Source organism: Orycteropus afer, unplaced genomic scaffold (genome assembly GCF_000298275.1).
Source record: "Orycteropus afer afer isolate SDZICR_OR568_19922 unplaced genomic scaffold, OryAfe1.0 scaffold00005, whole genome shotgun sequence".
Lineage (NCBI taxonomy): Eukaryota > Metazoa > Chordata > Mammalia > Tubulidentata > Orycteropodidae > Orycteropus > Orycteropus afer.
Genome location: NW_006921592.1, coordinates 28,146,364 through 28,168,408, shown reverse-complemented (window position 1 = coordinate 28,168,408; position 22,045 = coordinate 28,146,364).

Below are 22,045 nucleotides of genomic sequence, written 5' to 3'. Positions count from 1 at the left end.
TTTTAATGGTACTTGGAAATTTAGTAAGTGATTGATATACTATCAGGGAAAAGCTCAAATTTTGTTTGAATGTATTTTGAATGCTATTTACTGTTCATCACCCATACTTTAAGCTCTGAAGAGTGAACATTATCTTGTATAGATAATACTACCTTTATATTCATATTTTTAATATACATTTGGGTTTTATAATGATTTCTTGTTTTCATGTCTTGAAATCTGAGAATCTGCTTTTACTTTCAGGCCCAAAGATTTATTTTACTGATTGATTTTTTTGGTGTGGGAATTCCTTAAAATGCCAGGTCTTCTGTTTTCTGAAAGCAAAGTACTGAGGTTATCTTTTTGTAACTTTTGTAGAGAAATGAGATCCTTCCTTTCAAAAGGCCTTGATGTAAAATGTTTCAGACTTTTTTTGGCAAATATGTTTAAGGAATATCCTATCAATTCTCAATAAAAATAATTTGCACAGAAGTGCAAAAATGCCTCCTTCTGTCAAGTATTTGAAACTGTGTCAGTGAATATAATCTTATTTTTTTCCAACTATTTCCAGAGTAATTCTTCAGTCCAGTGTTCAGAGCTGTAAAACATCTGAACCTAACATTTCTGGCAGTGCAGGCATTACTAAAAGAACCACCAGATCTGCTTCAAGAAAAAGCAGTTTTAAAAGGTGAGAAAAGAATTCTACTCTTCTGAAAAGTTCCAAGTGTTGATTTTCCCACTTAATCTTTTTGAACCCTACTTCTGGAGACAGAAATGAAGATAGGAGGAAATAGAGTTCCTGCGACAGGAAATTTGATTGAATGCATTTTACTTATTCATCATCTAAAAAATCTGGACCCATAATGTAGGTGTTTTGTTTTTAGTTTTTTAGTGGCAGTTCTCAAAACTGGCAACATGGGAAGGTTGAGAATGTTATACTTACATTTTCTTAAATTAAGAATTTCCAAAGCTCTGTGTCAGGATTTAGAGGAAATCTTACTATCTTTGAATCAAATTCAGCAAAATTGTTGGAGAATTTGCTGTGATAGCAATGACAGTGGGAATATGATAACCACAGTGAATTTTGGGATTCTTTACCTACTAACTGTCCTACTGGCCACAGTCCAGACATGAGAGTGCTTGCTCTTTTAGCCCAGGATCCCTCACTTCCTTCAAGAAACTTCCTTTAACAAGAAAATCAACATGGTGTCTGGCCCAAATGGGTTAGTCACTATGCTCTTTAGATATTTATCATGAAGTGAAGGCATTCATTTCATTTCTGAAGTATTCTAAACATAGATCCCTTTTGAGGTAAGAGTAGATAACCCATTTATTGTTATCTTGAAAGTGAGAAGTGGATAACCTTTTTATATTTTGTGGATCTTTGCCTGGTTTTGGCGATTTATGGAGTCCAAAGTCATGGTAAAAGCTATCTCTTCTAATAGTGGTTACAAGAGGCCTGAAGAGAATTAGCACCAGAACGTTTAAATGTTGCCCTCCACAAATTTTCTTTCTTTTTAACCTCCTTGCTCACGTATCTTAGAGGCTTTGAGCCCACAGTATGGTATTTTCAGTGTTGGATGTGTTTCTAATGCAGTGGCACAAGTAGGCCACACAGCTTGAGTCCAGAGAGACTCATTGACAAAGTGAATATTGCTAACTCTGTGTTTTTTGAGAAGTTGGTTGCGTTGTAGTTCTGCTGTTTTTTTTCTTTGCCGCTGCTGTTACACAATTTTTCTACATATTGGTACTTGAGAATGTGACCAATGCGTCAATACTGCAAGTGTTTGGGAATTGAGCACTGACTCATGATGATAGGACTTTAAATTTTTCATTAGAATGTATTAAATAGTCATATTTTTTTTATTTTCTGATTCTATGTGAGAAAATATTAAATATTGAAAAAAGTTCAAAGATTTAGGTGCAATGGAACATGACATCAGAGTGTCATTTGTAATAGTGAGGAATAGGAAATAGGCTAAAAATTATTACATTATAACAAATGAACTGGGAATCATGTTTGTAAAAGAAGATGTAATGAATGACCTGACTAAACACTCATGAAGCAATAAAAGAGTTGCACATAAAACATACTCTCTCTCATACATGTATAGAAATAAGACAAAGGAAAATTATACCATAATATTAATAGTACTTATCTCTGAGTGATAGGACAGTTTGGATTTTTTTTTTTTTTTTTAACCACTTTCTTATTTTCCAACTACAACAAGTAAGGGAGAGAAGAGAGTGTTTTAATTTTGACACTTGCAGGTGAATTTAAAATATTAAAAATTCAAATAAAAAACCAGCTGTTGGTGATAGTTAAATTACACATGCTTGGAATGGACATATTCTTTGTAGGTATAATTGGTCAGGCTTCCATTACAGTCTAGTGTGTGTTGCACATTTAATTCTGCTTTTCGCTTTTTGAGATTGTGCTTCTAGGTTACAGCGGAATAGAATCCAGGAACTGGGATCAAGATTGCCAAATCATACCACATTCCTTTGAGGGTTGGCCATGCTTCACCTTTTCCATCTGGGTCTTGTTGCTTTTTCATGTCACTCTAGTGATCTAAACTTGTACTTTTCAGGAGAGGTGGTTCCTGTTTGCAGTGAGCATCTACCTGAGGCCCGTGGACAAGATGCTTTGAGGGGCCTAAAGTAGACTTCAAACTGATTGAATACCCTTGAGAAATGTTGAAATGGCCCAAAGCAGTTTCCAGAAATTTGGGGTAGTGCCAAAAATCACAAAGACTTCTCTTAAATTCCAAAACGAACTTTCAGAGAAGATTTGGAAAGGCAGAGAAATAAAGCAGTTGAGTTTTGTTATGTGTGGAACCAACCCCCTCCATTTAGATTTCCTTTGCCTCTTTCCAGGCTCTTGCTTGTGTTAACATCATCATAACTGCCATCCACCTATGTAGGTCACAAAACGGGAAAGTAAGCTATGTCTTTTCTCACTGCCAGCTCCTAGGAATTTTGAGAGGCAGCCAAGCAGTGGCCTGAAACTTTTATAAAACCTACTAAATATTAGTCCTTTATAGTTGGAGAATGATGAGGGAATTAGTGCATCTGTGCATAATCTGTTTCAAGGCAAAATAAATAGTACAAGAGCTAAAATTACTAAAGTAATTTTAAAGTCTTGAGTTGCAGTCTTTTCTTTAAACAGTTAAGGTTTAAACTTAAAAACAATAGTACGCCCTTTTAGTGTGCTTCATAAATACTTTCAAGGCACTGGGGTTGAAGGTCTGCTCTGTGATGTTCCCATTTGTAAGTCCTTCTCTTTTGCAGGTTGATGTTGTTGACACATCATCATCTCCATCCATGCTCTTTCTTTTATTTAGGATCTCCACCCTTCACTTGCTTATTCCATTCTATTCTATTCTTAGAGGCTTCCAGGATGAAGACCCTCACATAAATTCACATTACACTGAATTGGCTATCTTTTGACTTTGACAGTTTACAGAGAGGCTCGACAACTTTGAAGAGTTTCTTCATGCACATGTTAAAAGAGCAGTTATTTGGGGTGGGGGGAGAATATTTTCTTAAGTATTTATTATGAAGTAATGTCACCCTGTTTCCAATGACAAATGATTAATCCCTCATATTGATTTGGATGGATGGAAGCCACATGTACTCCTGAGCCATGTGTAACACAAGCTGGCAGAGCAACAGCATTTCAGGCACATTGGACACATGGGCTTGTCTGGCTTAAATCACCAGGTGTCAGGGACCCTTAGCACTGATGGGGGTTTGTGGGGTACCCTCCTCATTCTGTTTCTCAAGTCAGAGGAATTAAATTAATGGGCTTCTGCATTCTCCCACTTCCCATTAGAACTATAAATACATCTTAATGTTTCTCTTTTGTTGTTGTTAGGTGCCATCAAGTTGGTTTTGACTCATAGCAACCCCATATGCACAATAGAAGGAAGAATTGCCCAATCCCACACCATCCTTACAACTCTTATCATGTTTGAGCCCATTGTCTCAGCTACTGTGTCAGTTTGTCTCATTGAGGGTCTTCCCCTTTTTCTCTGACCCTTTACTTTACCAGATGGTGCAGTGAGAAAGCACTGGGCTGCTATCCAAAAGACTGGTGGTTAGAACCCACCATTCGTTCCATGGGAGAAAGATGAAGCGGTCTGCTTCCATAAAGATTTATAGCCTTGGAAACTATGGGGCAGATCTACTCTGTCTTATTGGGTCACTATGAGTCATCATCAACTTGATGGCAGTGGGTCTACTTTACCTAGCATGATATCCTTCTCTAGGGACTGATCCCTTCTAACAACATGACCAATGTATGAGAGATGGAGTCTGCCCATTCTCACTTCTAAGCATTCTGACTGTATGTCCTCCTAAGACAGATGTTTGTTCTTCTAGCAGTCCATGGTACATTCAGTATTTTTTGCCACCAACACAGTATAAATAGATCACTTCTGCAGTCTTTTTTATTCGTTGTCCAGCTCTCACATGCATGAGGCTGTTGAAAATACCATGGCTTTGGTTAGGCAGACCTTAGTCTTCAAAGTGACATATTTTTTCTTTAACATCTGAAGTCTTTTGCAGCATTTTTGTCCAATGAAATATGTTGTTTGATTTCTTGACTGCCACTTCCATGGTTTTGTCACTCTGCCAGGCTGCGTGATTGTGAATCCAAGGAAAATGAAATTCTTGACAACTTCAATCTTTTCTTCATTTATCATGATGTTGCTTATTGGTCCAGTTGTGAGGATGTTTGTTTTCCTTATGTTGAGATGGAATCTGCTGAAGGATGTTAACAATGTTATAAATAACAGGGAAACACTGTTTCTCTTTTAAGAGCCAGTAAGTCTGGTGAATAATTAACTAAATAATTAATAAATTGTCCTATTTCTCAGTGTTCTCACATTAACTTTCTGAAGGTCTATCTCAGAACAAATCTTGAAAATTTCATAATGCCTCTGATTGAACCAATTGAGAACCTAGTCTCATTTGATAATATTCAGTTCAGTTCATTTCTTTACATAGCTCGTCTTAGTATTTCAGGAGCGCTGGTGGTACAAACGTTAAGTACCAGCTGCTAACCAAAAGGTTGACAGTTCCAACCCCTCAGCCCCCACAGTAGAAAAGATGTTGCAATCTGCTTCTGTAAAGATAGCCTTGGAAACTCTGTGGGGCAGTTCTTCTCTGTCCTAATAGGGTCATTATGAGTTAGCATTGACTCAATAGCAGTGTGTTTTTAGTTCTACTTAGTGCATATTTCTGTAAGCTTAGGCCTTTTTTTTTTTTTTTAAATTATAACTCTTATTATTTTTCTAAAAAAATTGTCATGTACAAGTAGCTTTTAATTTCAAGTTGCAACATTAGGAATCATCACTCTCTCCTACAGCTGCTAAACCAACTGCAAAAAGTGCTGGAGGCGACATCTCTGACCTCCTCCAGTCTCATGAAGTGGAAACAGAGTCACCATCAACAGCCCAAGGCTTATTTTTATGGGGCCAAACATGCTGCCACCTTCTATCCTTTTTACCACCTCTGACACCAACTGTCCCTCCCACAACACTGACTACTTCTCTGCTGGGTTCCATAATTCATTTCAGTGGCCAAACAGCTCACAGACAATACTCAAAATTATGGGGTTTATTAGGGAAGGTTACAGTTCAGGTTCAGGAATCCTCTTAGGATACAATTCTTTCATCAAGACAGTCTCCCCTTTGCTATATGCCCTCAGGCACATCTCTCTGGCCCTTGGCTGGCCTCATGGCCTGTAGTCTGCCTTTATCAGGCAAGTGTTAACAAAGCTCTTTTAGCTCTGCAGATAGGTATACCTAGGTGCACCCCACTCTGCCTGCAAGCCTCCTGCCCAAAGGCACTCAGCTTTCTTGCTCCCTCTCTCTGTCTTCCACCTCTTGGTTCTGCTGCTGCCATTTCTCTGCTGGTAGTCTCTGCTGTCTCTCTGCCAAGGAAGTCCAGAGCAGGAATCTTGGGTCCAAAGATGCACTTCACTTCATAGGCAGCTCTTCTGTCTTGATGGCATTGAGATCCCCCTTTTCTGCCTCTAGGAAGGTTCAGTTTAAGCCTGGCAGAGTGACAAAACTAACCAAGCCCAACATTAGAGATACATACACCTTATTTGCATGGACCCACCCAGTAATCTGGTAGGAGTTACAAAGACCATGGCTAGAAAAGCCATACCACATAATTCACTGCCCCACACCACGTATTGGTCATTGCTTTGGGGTATTTTGCATCTGGTTATTTCTGTGATCCCAGCGAAAATCAAGATAAATGTTTAGACTCTTCGCTTAGCCTCTTAACCATCTTCTTATGAGCCCTTCACTTGTGATTAGCTACTGTGTCTAGGGCTTCTTCACTTTTTATGTCTTCTCTTTCGTGAGTTTTATCATTATCATAACTGTCACTGCATCCTGGGCCCTTAGATTTCGTGTCTTTCCCATCACCTTTAGGCTTTAGTTTTTTGTTTGCTGTTTCCAAACATGCATCAGTGTAGGAGCCCCTAGTGTTGTTTCTTTAAATATCCTTTAAATATGCTGGTCGTCTGTGATACTTTAACTGGTCGTCTGTGATACTTTAAGTCTGTGATACTTTAAAACAGGAGTCTTCTTTGAAATTCCATATATATCCACCTTTGGCTCTATCAGCTGATTTGGACCTTTATACCTGATACTTTCTTGGCATCTCTGAAAGCTGTGATCAATTCAAATGAGCCTATAAAGACCATCTTTATCATCTAAATGAAGGTCACCTCCAGGTTGGAATTGGTTTTTGTGACTGTTTTTTTTTTTGCTTCAGTTTTTCTCTGAAACGTTGCTATTTAGTTGAAAGTTAAGGTAGTAAGTAAACTAAGGAAAGAAAAGAGGGATGAGAATCAAGGTCATATATTTCTGAACATAAAGGGGCCCTTTGAATATCCTTGCCTGGTTTGTCCTGCCTGAGTCATTGGTATTGCAGTGCATGCTAAGGAAGGTGGGACCAGACAAGGGAGCCTTCTGCACTCAGCTAAACTGGAAACTGCTTGAGGTGCCAGAACTTTTTCTGTGACAAAACTCTGGCTTTTGAAATAATCAAGTAACATTTCTTTATCTTCTCATTCTTTCCACTTTTCCCACAGCCTGGTTCCTCAGAGGGAGAGAAGGAAAAGGATTGCTTTGCAACAAATGCCCTTAATGGCATTATGGTACTCTCATTGCTCTGCTGCTTCTGCCCTCCCTTCTTTTTTTGAAATTCTGTTTATTTTTAATTTTTATTGCAGAACTGAACCTTTTTTCTGCTCTGCCTTCCTCTCCTGTTTGTCTTCCCTTTATGACTGATAATTGTACTGTCTTTTCCAAAGTATTTGTCATTAAAAAATATATATAAGTTGTTATGATTGCTTTTTAGCATGTAATATTATGATTATGTTGCCTTGTTTGTCTTTGATAACTACATATGGGGTATTTTAAAACCTTCATGGTAAACATCATTTTTTTTTTCCCCTGTAGTCCCTCCATTTCAAGGACTAAAACAGTCTTGCATTAAGTAAAAAACCTGTGACCAGAACTGAAGGAAGACTCTAGGAACAGAAAACTACAACAAGACTTAGCACAATTTATTTGAAAACAAAACAAAACAAAAAAATTGCAAAAAGCCTTAGTTGCTTTCCACCTAAGAAGTTTATTCAGTGAAGAAAATGTCCACTGGAATTTAAATAGTTAAATGAGATTGGGTACAAACAAATGACTTGAAGAATGTCCCAGCTCTCCTTTTGTAGAAACATCTGAAGTTTAACAACAAAAAAAAGCTGTTGTAAATTTAGTCTCAGGTTTACATGTCAGAGCTCTCTACTATCAAGAGAGCTATCTAGTCTGTGTGGTGCATTTGTGTCCCTTGTGATGGCAATCATTTTAGCTGCTGGCCTTCAGAAGAATGGAGGATCTGATGGAGGTTTTTTACGTAGTTACTTTCTGTTCATCATGTGTCCCTGTGTCAGAGTTTATAAAGATAAAATAAGCATTGTTGAAATGGTACTTTCATATATAATATGGTATAATTTGGTTTCGTTATCTTTACTTTAATGTTTGTAATACTGTTGTAATGTGTTAACTCTGTCCGGTACCCAAGCTATTTGTCTTCCACCAAAGAGTGCTTTACTAAGAAGATTCTGTGAAAACCACATTTAAACACTATTGCTATTGCGTGTGGTGATACAAAGTGGTACTTTGATAACAGAAAATTTGCAAAACAATGTTAATGGTAGCTTTAGAAAACTTAGGCAGAGGAACTGGCTTTAGAATTGGACTGTTGTTGCATCAGCCTACTCCTTTGTGTATCATTTGGTGACTGAAGAAGGCCAAGGCCGCCCACTATTTGGTTGCCAAGTCAGACAAATTAAAATCAGCTTTCCTTCCATGCATGAAACACACACACACACATGCACGCACACACAGTTGCTGTTTCCCTAGGAAACAAAGACTGTAAATAATGGTGGCTTGTTTTTCAAGCTTTATTGCTTTAAAGGTCTTTCTTTGTGGAATTGTGGATTATTCCTTTGTGATCAACCTAAGGCCATCATACACCTTTGATTTCAGTGACAGTTGTCCGCATCTGGATTTCAGTTGTTTGTAAATAGGAGCACTCACTGTTGCCTTTAGTTAGGGACTACAACTAGTAACTCTTTGCAGAGTGCCTTTTCCCCTCTGCCCTACAGAAACATAGCAGAGTCTGTGATACAGAGCAGTCACAAAAACAGGATTTATTTGCTACCAACAAAAATTGAGGCCCAAAAGAAAAGATGATTTTTCAACCACCTTGGTTACTTCCATAATAAGTAATGAATGGTTTTCATTATCTTAGCTGAGTTTTGCCTGTCCAAGTTTAGAGAATGGAGGGATGCAATACTGTAAGTCAGTGATTGGATGGCAAATACTTTACAATATAAATTTTCAAGCAAAACTATTAAAGAGTTGTTGGAATAAACAGGCTAAAAAGTTATTGAAAGGCAGGACTTCCATTTTGGGTGGGCTGTCTTGAAGTAGACAGAAGTGTGAAATTGGCTGGCATGAGGGAGACGGATGATGCCATTGTCTTGTCCAAACAAGCAGCTCTTTCCCCATCAGGCACTCTGGGGGTGGGATCAGTCTAGCTTTTAAACACTGGGAACTAGATCACAGATGAACAGTGGTTTTCTCTCCCTACAAATGAATAGGCACAAAGACCCACTTGCCTGTGGGAAGACGGCTCCTCAATAAGATTTGAGTGGGAAGAGGAACATTCCATTTGCTATGTTGTGGGAGACAGTACTTAATATCCGAACCATGCCCGTGCATAACGCATTAAATTCTCAGGGCACCTCTTCTTTCCCTTACACTTCTAAAGGCCATCTCCTCATAACCCAGATTGTTGTAAAAATCAAACTTCCATTTGAACCTTTCTTGGTTTGACTGTTCATTACTTTAGAACAAGTCAGTGTGCTGCCAGCTTGGCTCAGGATGAATACCATCTCCCTCACAGTTAATAAAGCCACTTGATGTCTTGGCCAGGAGGTCTGGTGGTGCAGTGCCTAAGGCATTGGACTGCTAAACAGAAGGTTGGTGGTTCAAACCCACCAGCCACTCCTTGGAAGGAAGGTTGGGCAATCTATTTCTGTAGTGGTACCACCTTGGAAACCCAAGGAGGGGTCACTATGAGTCAAATTGATTAAATGGCAGTGAGTTTGGTTTGGTATTGGTTAGATTTCTTGGCCAAGAGTGAAAACTTTAGGCTTTGGTGTTATCCACAGTAATTTTTATTCAATATATTCTTTTTATTAAGTTGGCTGTTTAGTTGCCAGGTACAGTTGCTATTGCTGTGGCTTTTTAAAAAATCTTTCTTTTTAACAAGCTCACTGAATTTAGACATGGGAAATCAGTGATTTGGTAATCAAGTGTTTCTTTGCACAAATGACTTGGAGTAATGCTTGCTTCAGGTGAATTGCATATCAGATGTGAAGCTGATTGGGAACATGTCTAGAGTCCATAAAGTCTCTGGGTCTGACTGTTGGAAAGTTCTACCTGCTGTGAATAAGGGTAGACTCTTTCCTCCTCCTTTACAACTGAAATCCAAGCACACCCAGATTGTTCTGAGAGTCTGAGTCTTCATTGTAGAAGACCTTGTAAGCTTTGGAATATGAAGGCTACATGTCAGATGAAGAGATTACTTTAAGAGCCTGAAATAGCTTGGGAAGTACACCAGGACAGTTTCTAATGGAATTAAAATTAGAAATGAGTATTTTTAGGTGCCCTTGAAGCTTTCTGGAAACTCAAATAGTCAAGTCAGGGGCAGTTTAAAGGAAGGGTATCTGCAGGCCTGTGTGTACTGGGAGTATGATCACTTATGTTCTGTAATGCTGAAGGGGACATGAGGAATCTGATTCATCAGTGAAGAGGGGTTGGTCCTGAAAACAACTAGCCTGACTTGTCAAATGTAGGTGCTTCCTGCTGTCTACTCTTCTATGCTCCAGACATTTTCAGTTTTAAAACTTGAGCCCATTTGCCTGTTACCCAGCCAGTCCCTTCTTTCCCTGTTTTCTGCCCTTTTCCTTGGGCCCAGAGAAGCTTTAAGAGTTCCCACATGTTGTCATGAGGCAAATGTGTTGGCACCTGGAGCAGGATCCAGCACAGCATGCTGGTGGACCTGCGGGCTTTGGGGCAATGGCTACCAAGAGCCCTTGGAGCCTTTTCTGTGCATGAACCACTGGTTGTGACAGATGTGCTGTTGCACTCATTTGAGATTTGTTCTAAAAGTTGCTCGACTGCTTCCCCTCATATATATATATATATATATATGTTTAACATTATTACATTTTGGAAAGCAGGGCTCATCGAAAAGAACTTTAAAGGTATAGTTCATTTCTTGAGTAGTTAGTTCCCACTGAAACTGCCCTGGTGAGGCTAGCTGTTGCTCTTCCATCTCTCCTGAACCTGAGTATTCTCCATGTTGCTAAGAGGAAATACTACAGATGTGTTTAAAAGACTGGACAATTCACTTATACTGTGTAGAAAATTACCTCCTTGATTCAATTATTCAGTAGAATTAACTGTCAGCAGTCATGTCCACCTGATTATTGTACTGCAGTTTTATATTAATAATTTACAGACTTTTATCTAACCTGCACTCATGTACAGATTATTAAAAGTTTTAAAATGTAACTGATTAATCAGTATTTGATCAATGTCTTGATTTTTTTATTAAAATGTATATTTCTAATAATTTTTAAAGCTGAGAGAACTGGTTGAATGAATGTTTATTTTCCTGAAGGTATTTTTAAGATGATGCTTCATAATGGCCTGTAAACTTTGCAAAATCTATGTAGTTTGATACATACTATCACATTTGAAAATCTTGTGTATTGTAACTTGTTTTATACAAAACATTGAATAGTGGAAATTGTAAATTACAATCATGTAATTAAAAGTATTAACCAAATAGCCTTTTGGTTTTATTGTATTTACTTACTGAGTCATGGTATTCACATTCTGAGTCATTCAGGCTGAGGTTAAAATGTAAAATGGGAAGTAACTGTTCTCCAGGATAAGATGGCAAAGACAGTGGGGAATTCCCGCTGTGAAATCATGCCACACACCCACTAGTTCAAATGATGGAAAGGGTTGACTTTCTGGAGACCATAAGGAAGACTCAAGGCCAGGCCTTCTGCATCTGGTAGATCTTAGAATCTAAATCTACCCCTTTTCTTGACCTGTCACCGTCTGGATGAAAGTGCGTTGTGGAGTCAAGACCAGTCCTAGTGCACTCTGCTCCTGATACCTAATCCAGGATGCCATCCTGGTACTGTTTACCACCATTTCCTCTTGATGGTCTCTGTTACTGGGCAGGATCCTAAACACCTAACAACCATTCCGTCACAAAGAGGTTGTGTCTGGGACTTAGAACTTAGTTCTCTTAAGAGGTGTTTTGTTCAGTTTCCCAAGAAGCCTGGCTTTTATTCACACTGGGATATGATAGGAGTTTTCAAAAAGTCATAATCACTCTTCTATGGGATCCACCCAGAGCCACTTTGTCTTCTCTGTGCTATCCAAATTTACACCCACACAGAGTGGGATTTCCAGGCTCTGCCCTCTGTCTAAAAGTGCGTAAACTACCTGCTCCTCTGGTTTGCCTTGGGGCCATTGTGGTGATTTGCTATCCTAGATCAGCTGGAGCCTGGGGCCATGCAGCTTGTTAAACCACACAGGTGCTGTGAAAGGGGCAGGCTTTGCAGGCAAGGTTTGGAAGGCTTCAGATGTAACCCAAAAGCTTGTCTTTCTCCGGGAGCCGTCCTGCTCTGAGGTGTGAAGGCACCCTGCCTCACAGTGCAGTATGAGACAAGTTGTTTGAAACCCTCAGCACTAGAGATACTTGCTCAGTTCTATCGACCAGAGCCATACCGCCCAGTCCAAATCTACCACTTGGAGAATTTGCTTACCCACTGCTTCTGCTTCTTAGGGAACTCTGGTAGCATAGTGCATAAGGCATTTGACTGCTAACCAGAAGGCTGGCAGTTCAAACCCACCAGCCACTCCTTGGAAGGAAGATGGGGCGATCTACTTCTGTAGTGATACCGCCTCAGAAACCCAAGGAGCTGTCGCTATGAGTCGGATCCAACTCGACAGCAGTAAGTTTGGTTTTTTTTGGCTGCTTTCACTTCTTAGGTAAAATGTGAGTTAGAAGAATTCCTACCTTAGCAGATAATACAAAGTACTGAGAAAAGTAATAACTTCCAGTAAGTTACTTTTTAGTACATTTTAGGTAGTTTCTTTAGACAATTAGATAAAGACCGATTTCAATACCAGACTATGATCCCTCAGTATCTGGAAGATAGTGTGATATTTTGGGTAACTGCAGTATGTTATTGTTAGGTGCCGTCAAGTCGGTTCTGACTCAGCAATGCTATGTACAACAGTGAAACACTGCCTGATCCTGCGTCATACCCACAATTGTTGCTATATTTGAGCCCGTTGTTGCAGCCACTGTGTCAAACCATCTCATTGAGGCTCTTGCTAACAGTCAGCTTTTCACCAAGCATGGTGTTCTCCAGATAATGGTCCCTCCTGAAAACATGTCCAAAGTATGTGAGATGAAGTCTCACCATCTTCGTTTTGAAGGATTGTTCTGGCTGTACTTCAAAATAGATTTGTCTGTGCTTCTGGCAGTCCATGGTATATTCACTGTTCTTCACCAACACCATACTTCAAAGGCATCAGTTCTTTGGCCTTCCTCATTCATTGTCCAGCTTTCACATGCATATGAGGAGACTGAAAATACCATGGCTTGGGTCAGCCACACATTAGTCCTCAAAGTGATACCTTTGCTTTTTAACATTTTAAAGAGGCCTTTGCAGTGTATTTGCCCAATGCAATATGTCATTTGATTTCTTGACTGCTGTTTCTATGGGCATTAACTGTGGATACAAGTAAAATGAAATCCTTGACAACTTTGATCTTTTCTCCATTTATTGTGATGTTGGTCTAGTTGTGAGGATTTTTGCTTTATGTTGAGGTGTAATCCATTCTGAAGGCTATCGCCTTTTATCTTCATCAGTAAGTGGTGAAAGTCCTCTTCACTATGAGCAAACAAGGTTGTGCCATATGCTATCACAGGTTGTTAATGAGTCTTCCTCCAATCCTGATGCTGTGTTCTTCCTATAGTCCAGCTCCTCATATTGTTAATACTTTCATGTAAACGTAATGGTGTGTATTAAAGGAAGTCAAAGTATTTTAACTTTAACAGAGGAGATTCATGTCCTTAAGGTAAGTCTCTTGAGAATGGTTTTTTCAGAGACTAGATGGGGGGATAGTGGAAGTAGAAAAAGCCCCTTCATAAGGCCCCATGTGTTTATTGAGTATATTGAGGTAGCAAGTTGACATAGAAGGAGCCAGCCACAGTGATGTGCATTCTAATCCTCTCTCTGCTCCTTATTTTGTGAACTTGGAGGTCTTTTATGAGCCTCACTTGATTCTGAAAAATAAGTGCATAGTGTTAGAATGAAGAGAGATCAAAGTATGTGACCATGCCTAGCATGGGCCCAGTGCCAGTGCAGATGTACCCTGGCTCTGCTTTCTTTCCCTTTTGTGTGTGTAAGTGCGACTGTGGGTGTGCATTGCAAAGGAGCATTTTGGGAGGAGTTCTCCGAAAATGTAATTTTTAATTGCTTTGAAGTATGCCTTGACTAATCATTCTATCCCCATTGTCGATGGCAGTGGGATTTTTATCCCCATTGTTGGGCACGTAGGTAGTTTCCAACTATTGTAATACTAGGTGACTGTTCTCATATGTAGATTTGTCCAAGGTGTTGAGATTATTCCTTAGGGAAAATTCTTGCGAAAACAATTTCTAGATCAAAATATATGCAAATTTAATAATTTTTTGAAGTACATGGTATTAGAAAGCAGTTTTGTTCCAAGTTTAGACTCTGGAGTCAAACAGCCTGGGTACAAACCTTACTGCCACCGTTATTTTCACCAGATTGCTAGCCTCACTATGCCTCTGTTTCCTCCTCTTCAAAATGAGGTTAACAGTATCAAATGAGTTAATACTTGTTAAGTGCTTAGAATAGTGCCTGGCACATACTAAGAGCCCTGTATGTGTGTATTTAATTAAAAAATAAAAATACCTTAATGCTCTCCAAAAAGACTAACAATGTACACTCTCCCATACTCCAACCCTCCTTCCATGTTATCACCAGCTTTCTTGACAATAGTCAGCTGGTTAATTAAGTACAGGATGTTGGCCCCATGCCATCATGGGTCATGGGTCACAGTCACTCCTCTGCTATATACATAGTCATATCTTTCTGCTGCCCATTGTTCAGATTTTTGGCATTTTTGTTTTCTAAGTGGTTGAGAGAGTATGTCCCTACATTTAAATTCTCACCATTTTTCTCAGTTTAATGGGGGAACATGGACCTTTCTAGGAAAACTTTTGCAGGTTCCTTCCCTAGACTATGCCCAGCTCTCACCTGAAGGTACTGTCACCACTATCTTGCCTTGTCTCTAATTATGCCTTATCTCTTTGCTAGCAAGTCTGCATAACTTTGACATACTTCTGGATGACAGGTGCTCTGTCCACTCTGAAGTCCCCAGGTAAGGAGACCCTTGCCTAGTAGGTCCAGACCTACCATAGTCTGGATCCCATCAGGACACTGGACTTGGCCCCTTGGATTTCTATAATTGCCAAATACCACATTTGTAAATGGGGAGAGCATTTGAGTGGGAAGAAAAAGAGTGGAGGAGATAGTGTGATTTGTGCTCTGTTCTACTTGGAGAAAGACAATAGGGCAGTTAACTGAGAGTACTTCATCAACATGAGCATGTTTCTCCATGTAAAACAAGATAGCTTTTCAGGCGAGACCTATCTTTGTTGTGGAGGACTCTGGGGAACGCAGTGCGCTTGGCATTCCTTGCCCCCCGCACCTACTAAATGTCAGTCATGTTCTCCAGCCATTGGATGACCCAAGCACCCCCACACATTTTGAAACAACCTCAGGGGGTGGTGCTTCTAGTTGCAAATACAGCTTTCACTGGACAAGTCATGAAAATAGTGAAAGACCACCCCGCTGAATTGAGTATTATCCTTTTGCCCTGTTCTGCCATGGCTCAAGCCCCGGTGGTAGACAGAGGGCTGGAAGAAAGGTATTGTGTATTGAGGGGCAGAAGTGGCATCAACTCCAGAACAGGGCTCATTACTATTGGTGAGGTCAGGCCTTGGGTGTTTGCCCAGATGGCCCGCCTGCCAAGCCGTTATAGTGAAGTGACCATCAGGAGGTTGACCGTACATATTGTCTGCATCCCTGAGGGTCAGGTTTATTGTAGCAGAGCTGGACAACTTGGGAGCACCTCAGGCAGGCCCATGATTGGCATTTCCTTAAGTAGTTCAGTATTTATTCACCATTGGGTGGGACAGAGGACAATGGGCTGATAGTTGCCATGGACTGCTCTTATTGTCCAGAATGATGCTGCTCTGGCCAGTCTTAAATTTGCCTTGCAGTTATCCAAGGAGTTTAAAGCCTGCACCTTGGGGTCCTTCCTACAGTCAGCATGTTCAGTTGCTTGTCATATGTAGCAATTCCCTAAAAGAGGTCCTAGTAATGCAACTCTCCACCTCCTCCCTTTCCAGTGATGGATTGCTGTCCTGGGCTGTAACGTTTCTAGACTGGCTTTTAGTCTGGCTTAGGATCCGCAGGGACTAGGCCTCCAGAGAAGAGCCCTTCCAGGGCAGTGCTGTGCTCACCATTGGAAGTTTTCTCATTGTGCGATTGAAGCCCGTTTCCTTAGGCCCTGCCTCAGCCTCTCATTAAAAGTGTGTGAGAGTCTATTTTTACTTCATTATTCCACTGTGTATTGAGATTTCAGCCCAGGCCTGGAACTTTCCTATAGGTGACCTGGGAGTGGGAGAATGGGTTGGGAAAAAAGACCAGGCTGGAACCCTCTCACCAGTTCAATCCCAAGTCCCAGTGGTGCAATGTTTCTTGAACTTTCTTCAGTTAGGAGGCCCTTTGAAAACCTGATGGAAGCTTCAGACTCTTCTCCCCCAAAAGGTTCACGTGTATTTGAAGGTTTATAAACCCACTGCCATCAAGTTGATTCCACCTCATAGTGACCCCCTTTGGGTTTCTAAGGCTGTAAATCTTTATGGAAGTAGATTGCCTCATCTTCCTTCCACGGAGTAACTGGTGAGTTTGAACTGTCAACCTCTGGCTAGCAATCAAATGCCTTATCCACTGTGCCACCACAGTCTTCAAAATAAGGCCCCTCCTTATGGCTTTATAACATCAGGGGGTTGTTCATGCAGATGCAGTGTGAGGGGCATCCTGCAGTTATGCAAGGGAGTAGCCCTATTTACACATCATCCCAAAGCCCACATGAACAGTGCTTTCTGCTATGGTTACGATGTCCTTCAGGACAAGAGTCAGCAAAGAAGTCACCACTTCCTTTACTACCACCTGGCTTCCCATCTCTCCTGCTTCCTTTCGCCCCACCTTCCCCTTTTCCTTTTCTCCATGTCCTAGTTCATCCCATCCCTTACCACTAGATTATGCAGGTTTTGGTCATTTTGCATCACATAGATTACCTAGGATTGATCTCAGACACTTTTAAGACCAGCTGCCAGTATTTGGGTGGGCACCTCATGTAAAGACCAGTGCCACTCATACCATTATGCAGGTTGTTCCTTGCATGGCTCCAAGAGTGAAGTCCCTGGGAAAGAAGGGAGACTGGACAGTGCACCAGGTGGAGCCAGTGGTGGCAGCCCTAGAGGATGTGGCTGCTCTGGAGAAATGTTCTCCCCTACCTCAGTGTTGTAGAGTATTTGGGAACTCTCAGAAGCTCCCCATACTTAAGTCCCAGTTGATGTCACTCCACACTCACATAGCAGGCATTCCCTAACTTACAAATGACTTTGTACTCTCAAAGTTGTCTAAGTCAACCTTTGGAAATTGGACCATATTTTTGCAAAGAAATGATGCTTGAAAAGGCAATTTGGTTCTCAGCTGCTTTGCATAAACATGAGCCTTACTGTGCCCATGGTGGAGTTGGGATGGGTGTGAGGCCTTTGTGGGCTGGTCCAGGAATTCCTATCCACTGAGAAATGGGAAACCTAGTGGGCAATGAGCAGTGGGTTATGGATGGGCAGAGAAAGACAGGGCAGGGTCGTAGTGGGAGCTGCTTGCCTCATGGGCTGTTCTGTGACCTTGAGGTCACTTGCACAAGTCCCCAGGGAAGTCACACTCCTGTTCCTGTCTCTACCAGTGCCTTGCTAGGTGAGCTTAAACTCATCTTTTGGCCTCTCAAATTGTCTGTCTCCATCTGCATAGGAGACCTAATGAAGTTTTCTAATAATCCGATTCCCGCATTTGCATGGAAAACATGGGTATAAGCATTGTAAGCACTGGCTGCCTTCACTTAGGTTGCGCATCGCCAAATCCCTTAGAGTGGCTTGGCACAGAAGAACATAGCACACACACCCTTAGCTGAGGGCTATGTTCTCTGGACTTTCTCTGACCCCTCTCCTAGCAGCTTTGCCTAAGGGATTATTTAACTGAGAATTTTAGGTGTGTGTAGAAAGAAGTGGGTTTGGGGGGACTGAATCTTCTTTTCTGCCCCTATCCCATCCATGCCTGTGGTAGTTTGGTAGTTTGGCTGGGCCTGGTTGAGTGGCTGGGCAGCTGGTGGTAGTTAATCCCCAGGAGGAGACTGCCAATCAACTCCATGGTGGGATCTACCAAAAGCAGCGGGATAGCTGCCTTTGGGTATGTGGTCTGTTTCCTGTATATAAGGAGAAGCCTTGGGAATGGTTCTAGTCTATGGCACTCTTGGACCCTGCATGTAGCCGTGTTGTTGCTCAGCAGCCTGCTATGCTCTGCCGACCTTGGGACTTACAATGAACTCAAGTTAATGGCCTGCCATGTGGATTGTAACATCAGGACTGTGCCTTTTTACTTGTCAACCTTGAGGCTTCTCAGCCTCAGCAGCCAGCAGCTGCCTGAATGAAGAAATGCTTCTAGCTCCAGTGGGCCAGGAGCAGGAGGCAGAGCTGGACCCCAAGGTTGAGGGGCTTTGACCCAGCCCCTAGAGCCTGGAACTTTGAACTTGGACTTAAAGCCTCCAAATTGTAAGAATAAACTCCTGTTTGTTAAGGCCATCCCATTTGTGGTATAAAATAAAGGTCAGAGCGGCACTAGGTAACCAGAACAATGCCCAAATATGAGATAAGGAGCAAGGTGTGACCTGCCCTGTAAAATGACAAGATAGTTACAGGACAGCACACAACAGGACTCAAGAAATGGCTCCTCTCAAATAACTCCAGGTTCCTCAACAAACTGGACATTGGGAGGGGGCGGCATAGAACCTTCGAGACTTAAAAAGACATCCAAAAAATGGCAAAAGTCTACACGAACATACCCTTGGGCAATGATAAAAGTCATGGTAAAACCAAGAAACCAAACTCACTGCCATTGAGTTGGATCTGACTCATAACGACCCCCCCCCTTGGGTTTCCAAGGCTATATCACTACGGAAGTAGACTGCCCAATCATCCTTCCAAAAAGTGGCTGGTGGGTTTGAGCCGCCAGCCTTCTGGTTAGCAGTCGAATACCTTAGGCACTACGCCACCAGAGCTCTTAAAACTCACGCTAGTGGCTCCTTTAGGGACTGGAGGAGCTTGTGATTGGCCTGAGTCATGTGGACGGGCTTCTGGGGTGGCTGGGAAAGCAGTTCTTAGGTGGTGGTGACAAAGAAGTTTTGCACTTTTATCTGTTTACAATAAAAATAAAGGCTTTTAAAAAATACAACTTGCTTTTTCCCTTCCTTTCTCCCTTTGCCATACAAATAATGGGCCGCCTGGGAAAGGAAGCCAGGTCAGCCTTCACACCTGATGTGTGCCCGTGCAGGGGTGGCCCTTTGTTATCTGGACCTTCCACTCTGGCAATAGCCTAAGGGCCCCATGTCAGACAGGGTTAAGAAAAGCTGTTCATACAAGGCAGGATCCTTGCAGATTGAGGGGAGACAGCAGCACCAGCAAGGGAAAAGGGGCAAATCCTCCCTTAGAGTGAAACTCTCGTTATGTTTAGTGAAGGCAGACCCATCCACTGTTGTCAAAACAGCCATTTCCTGAACAACTCAGAAGAGGATCATGCCTATCATTATTTCCAATACTGACTTTTCCAGCCTTTCCATAGGACTTGCCAACATCATACGATATTGTTTCAAACGAAACCAGTGCCTTCACCTATGCAGTAAATAGCATGGGAGAAGGGATGAATGGAATTCAGTGAAGAAAAAGAACCCCCCAGCAGTTAGGAGAGGGGGTGCCTACTATAATGTTTCTGGACCTGAGGGGCTGCCTGGCCTGGAATAAATATGTCAAACACTTAGCAGCATTAGGCTAAGTGTTTTACTTCCTACAACAGCCTGACCAGATCTTACAACCACCCAATTCATTTCCTTCAGAGGCATTCTCCAAGCAGCAGTGTCTGCATGTCATGAGGTAAGAGGGGATTTAAGTTTTTCATCCAGCCAAAGCAGGGAACCAACCCTCCTCCCTTGATGACAGCTATCACAGACCACACTTATTTACACCTGGCAACATCAGCTTGGACCTGGCTCTGGCTCACGTTGTTTTCCTAATCTCTCACTGCAGGAGCCTCTCCTAGGCCCTGGGGCATGGCCCACGGCCTGGTCTATCAGTGGTTGTCCCAGTGGCACAATTCAGATGTCCTTGGGACCCAAGAGAACTGCGGATCAGAGATGGTGGGTGAGTCGCCCAGCAGACCTTATGGCTAACCTGCCCTTGGAATTCAAAGGTGCTTGAACTCCACTTTCCTGTCTGTTTTCAGTCTGAAGTGTGAGGCCAGGTACACCACCTCATGTAACTCATGTGTACCCAAGCACCTCAAAGGACCCTGGCAAGGGAATTTTGATCTCGAAGGTCTTGCCTTGTAGTCTTCCTATAGTGCGGTAACAATTTCTCTGTCTGCCCTTCTGCTTGCACTGTATGCTCTGGGGCACACCCACAGGGAGAGTTTAGCACGTTTAGAAAGGGCAAAACCAAAGACCTGACATCCACACTTCCCCACCAAATTAAACAGAGCAGTCTGGAGAGCAAACAAAACCTGTTACAGGCTCAGAAATGGCTGTATCTCCCTAAGTACCAGGTACCACTTCTGACCACGTGACTGAAGCCCTTCGTGGTACAGGGATCATCAGCAAGTTGAAAAGGACGAAATGTTTTATTGCAAATATGACATTAAATCAAGTGTCATGAGCTTTTCAAGTGATACTTTCTCAGCACTAAATGAGATTTTGTTGAAAGGGGTCTGCTTTCCAATCTTCAGAGCCAAGGCAAAGTGACAGTATGACTACCCCCATGTGACACCAGCTAAGTGCAGTGGCTGATCTTAACATTCACTCACAAGACGTCCTAGATCATGGTACATCCTTCAGGGACAGTGAGTAAAACTCTCCCAGGGAGAGGAACTAAACTCCGCCAATGTACCTTAGCACTCAAGTATTAGTAACAAAAGCAAGCATTCTTGACTAACAGGGCTAGGGGCTCAATTTTGATTATTCACACTTAAGACTTCATTCAGCTGTGGCCTTTTCCCATTATTTCTTCTCTCTAAACCCAGGTGTGATGAAAAGGAGTCAACTTTCTATACACAAAGTTAGGAGGGAATACCAACCTTTATTTACAACTTGAATTCAAGTTCAGATCAGAGACTAGTGTAGTGGGAAAAAGCACAGATCCTGAGACCAAGGTTCAAATCCCAGCACAAGCACACTGACGGGGGCAAGTGGCAAACAATACCCTCAGTTTCCTCAGTAAAGAGGGAGAGTATCACCTATGATCTTCCAGCGGCAGCCATCTCTGTCCCCAGGCCCTTCCGGGGCCTCTCAGGCAGCTCAGCTGACAGACTGTGGGCTCTGCAAGTACTTCTCAGCTCTGCTGTTGAGAAGGGATGCTCTAGGGGTGCCCCCCAACAAGGTTTTCAGCAAAAGCAATAGATAAGGATCTTCAGAACCAGTACAAGGACCTAGTGAGAAAACTGCATATAGGTGCTCAATAAATATTATATACAAGTCTGGCCCAGGGCAAGGACAACGGGCCTTGTACATAGTAGCTATTTCATACATAGTTGTTAATTCTGATAATTTTGAGGGAGAAAAGGATGTGGTGGTGTCTTCAAGCTGTGACACTTTCGCCAGGACCCCTTTTTATCTGATTAACCTGATTTTAAAATCAAATACTTACTATTCATCCTAAAGACCACCCAGACATTATGCACATATATACTAAGCTTTTGTGTGCTTGTACAGACACACAGAAACCATGAGGTAGTTTAATAAATCACCATTAAAAATCAGTACTTTTTCTAGTTCTGTCAGAGTAACTAGTGGCTGCATAATAGCTGATTAACATAATGGAGTAAATGAAAACCAGGACTCAGAAACTCCAGGAGAGTGTACCATTTACAAGTAAACAGAAATTACCATTGTATTTTAACATCTTGGTTTCTCAAAATTAAGCTTTAACTGATTTAAATTCCATCCAAGTA